The 6,611-nt window shown below is 39.3% G+C and overlaps 1 long non-coding RNA gene across 1 annotated transcript in view; it reads left to right on the plus strand.

The window, feature by feature from the left end:
• The window catches only part of LOC140904887 (uncharacterized), a 30,366-nt gene extending 24,036 nt beyond the window's left edge, over nucleotides 1–6,330 (plus strand). Inside the window, exon 3 of the long non-coding RNA XR_012156667.2 lies at nucleotides 5,627–6,330. This is a non-coding gene — a long non-coding RNA (uncharacterized LOC140904887). The remainder of the gene's footprint in view (nucleotides 1–5,626) is intronic.
• The last annotated feature ends 281 nt before the right edge of the window (nucleotides 6,331–6,611 follow it).

Here is a 6,611-nt window from a genome sequence, read left to right on the forward strand (position 1 = left end):
GGAAGGGGAAACATTTTTTCCTTTGAAAAATTGAGTTTGATCAAAAATTAATTTTTTTCAAGGAAAAAAACTTTTCTGTAAAAATTTCAAAATGAAAAAATGTTGAAAAAAGTGATTTCTTTTAAAAAATGTTGTTGTTTGTTTTGTTACAAAATAGTGTGGAGATTCCCATTTTCTTTCAAGGTTGTTTGTTTACTTTTTTTGAATGGGTAAAGTAGAGGAGAGGTTTAAAAAAAATAAAGTTAAAGAAAGTGAGAAAATGAAAAATTCTCTCACTTATTTACTTTTTCCTGCTGAAAAAAGAGATTTAGTGCATGGAAAACCAGGATATGACTCTGTAACACATTAGCTTGCTGCTCACTAACTGGCTTTGTGGACCCTGCTACCATACACTATTTTTAATGGCTTACATTTTAAAACTTTTTTCCACAAGAAAATTCTGGGGGGCAAGGTGGGAGGGATAGGGGAAGGAATTTCTTTCTCATTATTTTTACTTTTTCCCCTTTTTATCCACTGGAAAGGTATTTTAAAATGTGTCAGACAAGCAAGTGTGTTTTTCTCCAGTTTCTCTATTTTTTTTTTAACTTTACCCCCCTTTCTTCACTGGAAAAAAATGGAAGGAAATAAAGAAAGAATGAGAGAGGGAAGAAAAATCCTTACAATCCTAAATAGAATATTTTGAAACCAAACAAAATCACATTGTTGCAAATTGTCAGAATTTTAATTTTGTTAATTTTTTCATCAAAATCCTCCAAAAAAAAAAAAGTAAAAGAGATAGGGATGCAGTACGTTCATCTGACTCACCATTCTGATTAAACTGGTCTTGTGTATTTGGTAACATTAATCACGGGATACTTCTGATCAGACTGTATGAGCCAGAAGGAATCTAAGCAATTGCTTTACCATTCAATCACAGAAGTCAAAGATAGAAAATAACTTAATTATCACTCTCTCTGTATTTTTTCCATAAAAAAATTGTTTAAAAGTGTTGAAACTTACAGGAAGGCTAAGACATGTCTGATAAGACATGTCTGAGCACCTGTGCACGGAGGTGTGATTCCCAGTGTGGGCTGACATCCACACGCTACCTTTGCGTGAGCCAGAGCCTGAAAACAGCAGTGTGATCTCTGTAGCACAGTGGGGCAGGCTAGCTGCCTGAGTTCCATCCAAGCTGGCCCCCTGAGTATGTACCTGGGCAGTTAGCCTGAGCCAGGACCTGTGTTGACATGACCACACTTCTATTTTTAGGCACTAGCTCAAGCTAAGCCAGTGCATGTATGTCTACCCAAGCTGAGAATCACCTGTCCCCGCTGCTGTGGAGACATACCATTGGAAATAGTATACTTGGATGCCAGCACAGGTGTAGGACCTGTAGAATGAGCAAAGGGCTGAGCTTCACAATACAAGGCCTCATCTTGACTAGAAAAGGAGGTTGTGACTGATATTGTGTTAGTTTATATATATATATATATATATATATATATATATATATATATATATATATATATATATATATATATATATATGTTACCACAGCTTCAATCCTAATTTTCCCCTAGTTTTAACATACATTAGCTGATCATGGTCAACCTTAGTGGGGAGCCTTGGGATGACAAAGACCCTGCTAACATATTCAGAGCAGGTCAAAAGTATTAACCTCTTTCTACTTTAAGGTCAAAGTTCTGGTTAAAGTCATGGTAGCTAACCTGTGTTGGCTAACATACTGGCAACCATGATCTCTTTCCCAGTCAAGACCAGGCCTAAGAGATAGCCCATTCCTGGAATGGGACATGGACTTGGCAGAGCAAAAAAACCCATCCATTTTCCATGACCTGAGTGAGAGAGAGTGAAAGGAAAAAAACAAAAGTTGCTGACAAGGAATCTGACTGTAAGAATAATATTACAAAATTTTGATCTTTGTAACTAAGAGCACTGCTCCATTCCAAAGGACTTTATTAGTATTTTGCCTGGATGAGAATCAGTAAATGCTTTATTTTATATTATGTGCTCTTGTTTCTCCTCTCCCATTCTGTTTGAATACAACTGTAATTTGGATTTGTTTAGTAATCATGAAGAACAAAGACTGCCCCAGAAAATGGCCATGCTCAGGGGAGGAAGGGAAAATAGATAGAATCCACCAATGGTTTTACACAAGCGATGTTAAACTCATGACCAGGGTCTCTGGAGGAGTTGCAGTATCTCCTCTTAGTTGGGCAACAGACAGCAGATGGAGTGGGGAGATGTGATGACATAAATTGAGTCCTCCAACCTTACTGGAGTTGGGTTATGGTGATCCACTGTTACAGACATGCAGTCTATGCCTGAGAAAGCAGTATTGTTTCCTATTGTACATCTACTAATCTTTTGCCCAGCCTAGTTTTAAATGTCCCAACATTTGAGTTTCCAATGCTTCCTTTGGGAGACTATTCCACGGTCTAATAAATTTCACTGTCAGGAATTTAAAGATTAATTTTGAGTATTTTCAGTTTAGAGTTTAATCTTTTGTACAGCTGTGCCTAAATTTGTATTCAACCTGCTACTTGTTATCTAATGAGTGTGTTTCAGGGGTTTACTATGTTAGTATTTAAATCTTAAATAATAAATTACTATTCCATATAAAGGACCAACTGGGATTAGCAAGGCTGGAACTGCCGACTGTCTCTAAATATGGTATAATCTTGAACAAATGAAAGGAAACACATTTTCTCTCAAAGGCCTGTGTGACTCTCCCTCTCAATATATGTCAGATTATATCTCTGATGTCCCTCTGGGTGAGTCTCAGTACTGTTTGCCTTCCTTTTGAGTTTTATGTGGTTTGGTGCAGGAGATGTTTTACTTGTTTTATCAAAGGATTGTGCATTTACACTACAGCTGGAATCTATTGTACTCTGCTGCCTTTCTTTTTTGTGGTTTATGTTTCATAATCCTATACCTGTTCAGAGTCCTTTAGGGATGAATGTCACACGCCTACAAATTTGTCATTATTATTAAATTTACCATTTCTGCCCTTTCAATACCTTGATGACCAAAACTTTAAAATATACATAGTCTAAATGTGGCTTTCCTATTCCTTTAAATACATGGCTACAATAACTTCCTTCTTTTTATATTAGACACCTTTGTTCATCCACTCCAGGACTGAATGGTATTGCCCACTTTTTACTAACTGGCACCACCAGTACTGCCCACTTCCAGCCCCAATATTATATCAGGAAATTTCATCCCTATAGTGCATGATTATTTTCCAACACGTTGATACAAAGAGTAAACAAAATTTATTGTGTTATATGATTTTCCTGACAAATCAGAAAAGGAAGAGAAAGGAAAGTGAATGCCTTATGCCATTTGTTTTCTGCCCTGGCTTTGGACCCACTAGCCATTATAATCTGTAATGATAATAAAATTGGGGACTACAGAATTCAGGTAACTGATACAGAATCCATCATCACTTGTAGATCACTAGTTTAATTCTGATCCAAAGTCAATGAACAGATTCAAAACTGAGATGCACCCAAGCCATAAAACTAACATCTAGTTTGCCAGGGCTCAGAGCAAGACTTTCCATTCACCTTGTTTTAGAGATAAAGGCCAGCCACAAAGGCCAAATACAGATCCAAACTTCACTAAATTTAGGGGGAGTGGGTGAATCAGGGATTTGGTTCAGATCCATTTCTAGTCCAAATTTGGGGAATACAGGCTTATTAGGTGCCCTTGTTAAATATGTAACATCTGAGTGTTGTTCGTTAACAGTTTGATAGCCTGAGTAAAATGAATTTCTTAGTGTTAATCTACGTGTAGTTTAAACCGGCCTAAGAATGTCTTTTACCACGGTACCCTTGCTTAATTATTGTATCTGTTTTGTGCATAATTAGAAGTTTAAATTTTCAGTGCTGCCAATCCAACTAAATTCATTCCAAAATACTAAACAGTCATAAAATTAGGAAAAAAATCCTTAGAATCCATAACTCACATGATTTTAAATGCAGCAATTATTCTCTCATTACTGTCGTTTGCAACTAAATTGATTTTTTATCTTCTCCAAACGCTGCATTTTGACTTTTTACTCACTATTACATCTAAATGGAGTAAATCCAAAAATAGACTTTTGATAGGAAAATATCTCCCAGAATCCTTTGAGCTGTGAGAATTTAAATTGCTACCAAGAGTTGCTAATAAGTTTAACCACCTCAGGAATTACATTAAAAGATATAACCAAAGACAATTTGGGTAAAGTAATTTAACAGGCAGCAGATGATATGCACAGATGGAATCTTCTGATTGTATCGCATTGGGGACAGGTTAGATTTACCAAAAATAATTCAGACAGTTTTATATATCAGATGCTTCCATTAGCATTTCCCCTAAATGATACAAAGTCTGACAAGGTTTTTGTTTTGACATTTTTGATCAACATTTGTCCATCCAAGAAAAAAAAAACTTTCCAATCAACTAAACATTTAATCTACCTTAATTAACACCTTCACTTTTGGACACTAATGTGTCACAGATAACTGGAGCAAACATATTGATTTAACTGTCCTCTCCCATTATTTTGTCAAGCAGCTTCTCACCCCCACACCACATGCAAATAAACAGTGATTCTACCTTCCGTCAGTCTCAAATAAAATTAGCATTGGGAATTATGTAGCTTGAATATAACAGCAAAATAACTTTATTCGAAGTATAAGCTGCTACCCTTACAGCATCTTAACACGAACGGGCAAGGGGCTCCCTGGTATCTAGCAGTGATTCTCAGCTGGCCTGACCAGCTCAGTGAACCCAGCTCACTGTTGTCATAATCTGTATCAAAAGGGTGTCATGTAAGGGTTCAGACGCAAACTGGTATCATGCGGGTCATTAATATCACTGTGTGGGCTATGTGCACGTGATACATGAAAAATTGTAAATATGTGCTGGAAATATGTTCTTAAAAGGTGTTTGCCAGATAGGGGTTACGGCAGCCCATCCTAGACAAAGGAGTGTGGATCCACCTGCTTAAATGTGTCTCCAGTGTGGGCTGAGCAAGGAGAGGCAATGGAAACACAGTAAAAGCTCTTTTATCCGGCACTTCACACACCAGCAAGCTCTATAAACCAGCATTTCTGATCTGCACTGAAACCCCGGTGTATAGTACAGTGGGTGCGGGGTCAGCAGGGGGCTGGGGCACGGAAGGGGCTGTGGGGCATGAGTTCTGGGAAGGAGTTTGGGTCTGGGTGGGGGCTTGGGGCAGGAGGCTGGGCCGCAGAAGGGTCTCGGAGTGCCCGATGGGGGGGGGGACGCTCACCTCAGGCAGCTCCCCACAAGCAGCTCCCTGTTCCTGCTGTTGCTGGCGGAGGCGTGGCCTGGTGGCTCTTCAGGCACGCTGCCTCCATCCTCCCTCCCCGAGCGCTGACTCTGCGGCTCCTAGCCCATTGGCCAGGAACTGTGGCCAATGGGAGCTGCAGAGAGTGGCACCTGCAGATGGAGTCAGCGTGCCCGGATGTTGCTCACCAGTATTAACAGGCACAGGTTTAGTCTGACCTTAATGATTGAGGAACTGAAACTGTATGTCATCATCTGAACTCGAATGGTCTCTTGCAACGTCTTAACTCGTAATGCTCAACAATCTGTTCCACCTTTCTTTTAGCTGTGACAGTCTGAGTACCTGAAGAAGACCTGAAGAAGAGCTCTGTATAAGCTTGAAAGCTTGTCTCTTTCACCAACAGAAGTTGGTCCAATAAAATATATCACCTCACCCACCTTGTCTCTCTAATATCCTGGGACCAATATGGCTACAACAACACTGCAAACATTGTCTGAACTGTCAGAGGAGTCCTGTTCCTGGAAAACTGGGGAATGCATCAATATTCATGCTTTTCTTGGTTTCTTCTTGTTGTTGGACTACCAATAAGCAAGTAATCGCAGGACATTAAGAGACTGTGATGTAATACCCTTGCTCTTCCCTGCTGATCCTCTGGAACTACTTTGCACACTGTATGATTCCCCATCTTCTTGGTAACAATGTGGATGTGCCTGTCCCAGTAGACTTTTAATTTTGCAGCTCCTGCACAAACTGACAAACTCCAGACAGATACCCCATCTCCTGGGGACAGAGTGGCACTGTGAGCTGTGTGATCATAGTAATCCTTGTTTCTGACAGCTTGACTAAATCAAAAGCTTCTCTCATCTGTGCTTTCCACTTTTGCACATAATCACCATAGTTCTCCACTAATTCCTGATTTCCCATTAAATCCAATACGTCAATGGGCAAGGAAAGGGCTCTTCCACACAAAAATGGAGAAAATCCTCATTTCATTATGTATACAGTTATAAGCATATGTGAGCTTGTTTAAAGACTCTTTCCAATGAGGTTTCTGGTCTTCAGGGAGAGTTCTCAGTGTTTCTAGTAGAGTTCTACTAAATCATTCAACTTGCCCATTTTCCTGGGGATGATATGGGGTCGTTCTCAACCCTGCAATCGGGCAGTACTACTGCAGCCTGTGGAACAGCTGGTTCTCAAATTTCTCATCTTGGTCATGATGAATTCATTTAGGGGATCCAAATTAAAAAAAAATATTACAAATTTTGTCAGCTGCTGTTTTCTGAGATTTGGTTCTTGTGAAAGAAGCCTG

Source organism: Lepidochelys kempii, chromosome 1, assembly GCF_965140285.1.
Source record: "Lepidochelys kempii isolate rLepKem1 chromosome 1, rLepKem1.hap1, whole genome shotgun sequence".
NCBI classification, from domain to species: domain Eukaryota; kingdom Metazoa; phylum Chordata; order Testudines; family Cheloniidae; genus Lepidochelys; species Lepidochelys kempii.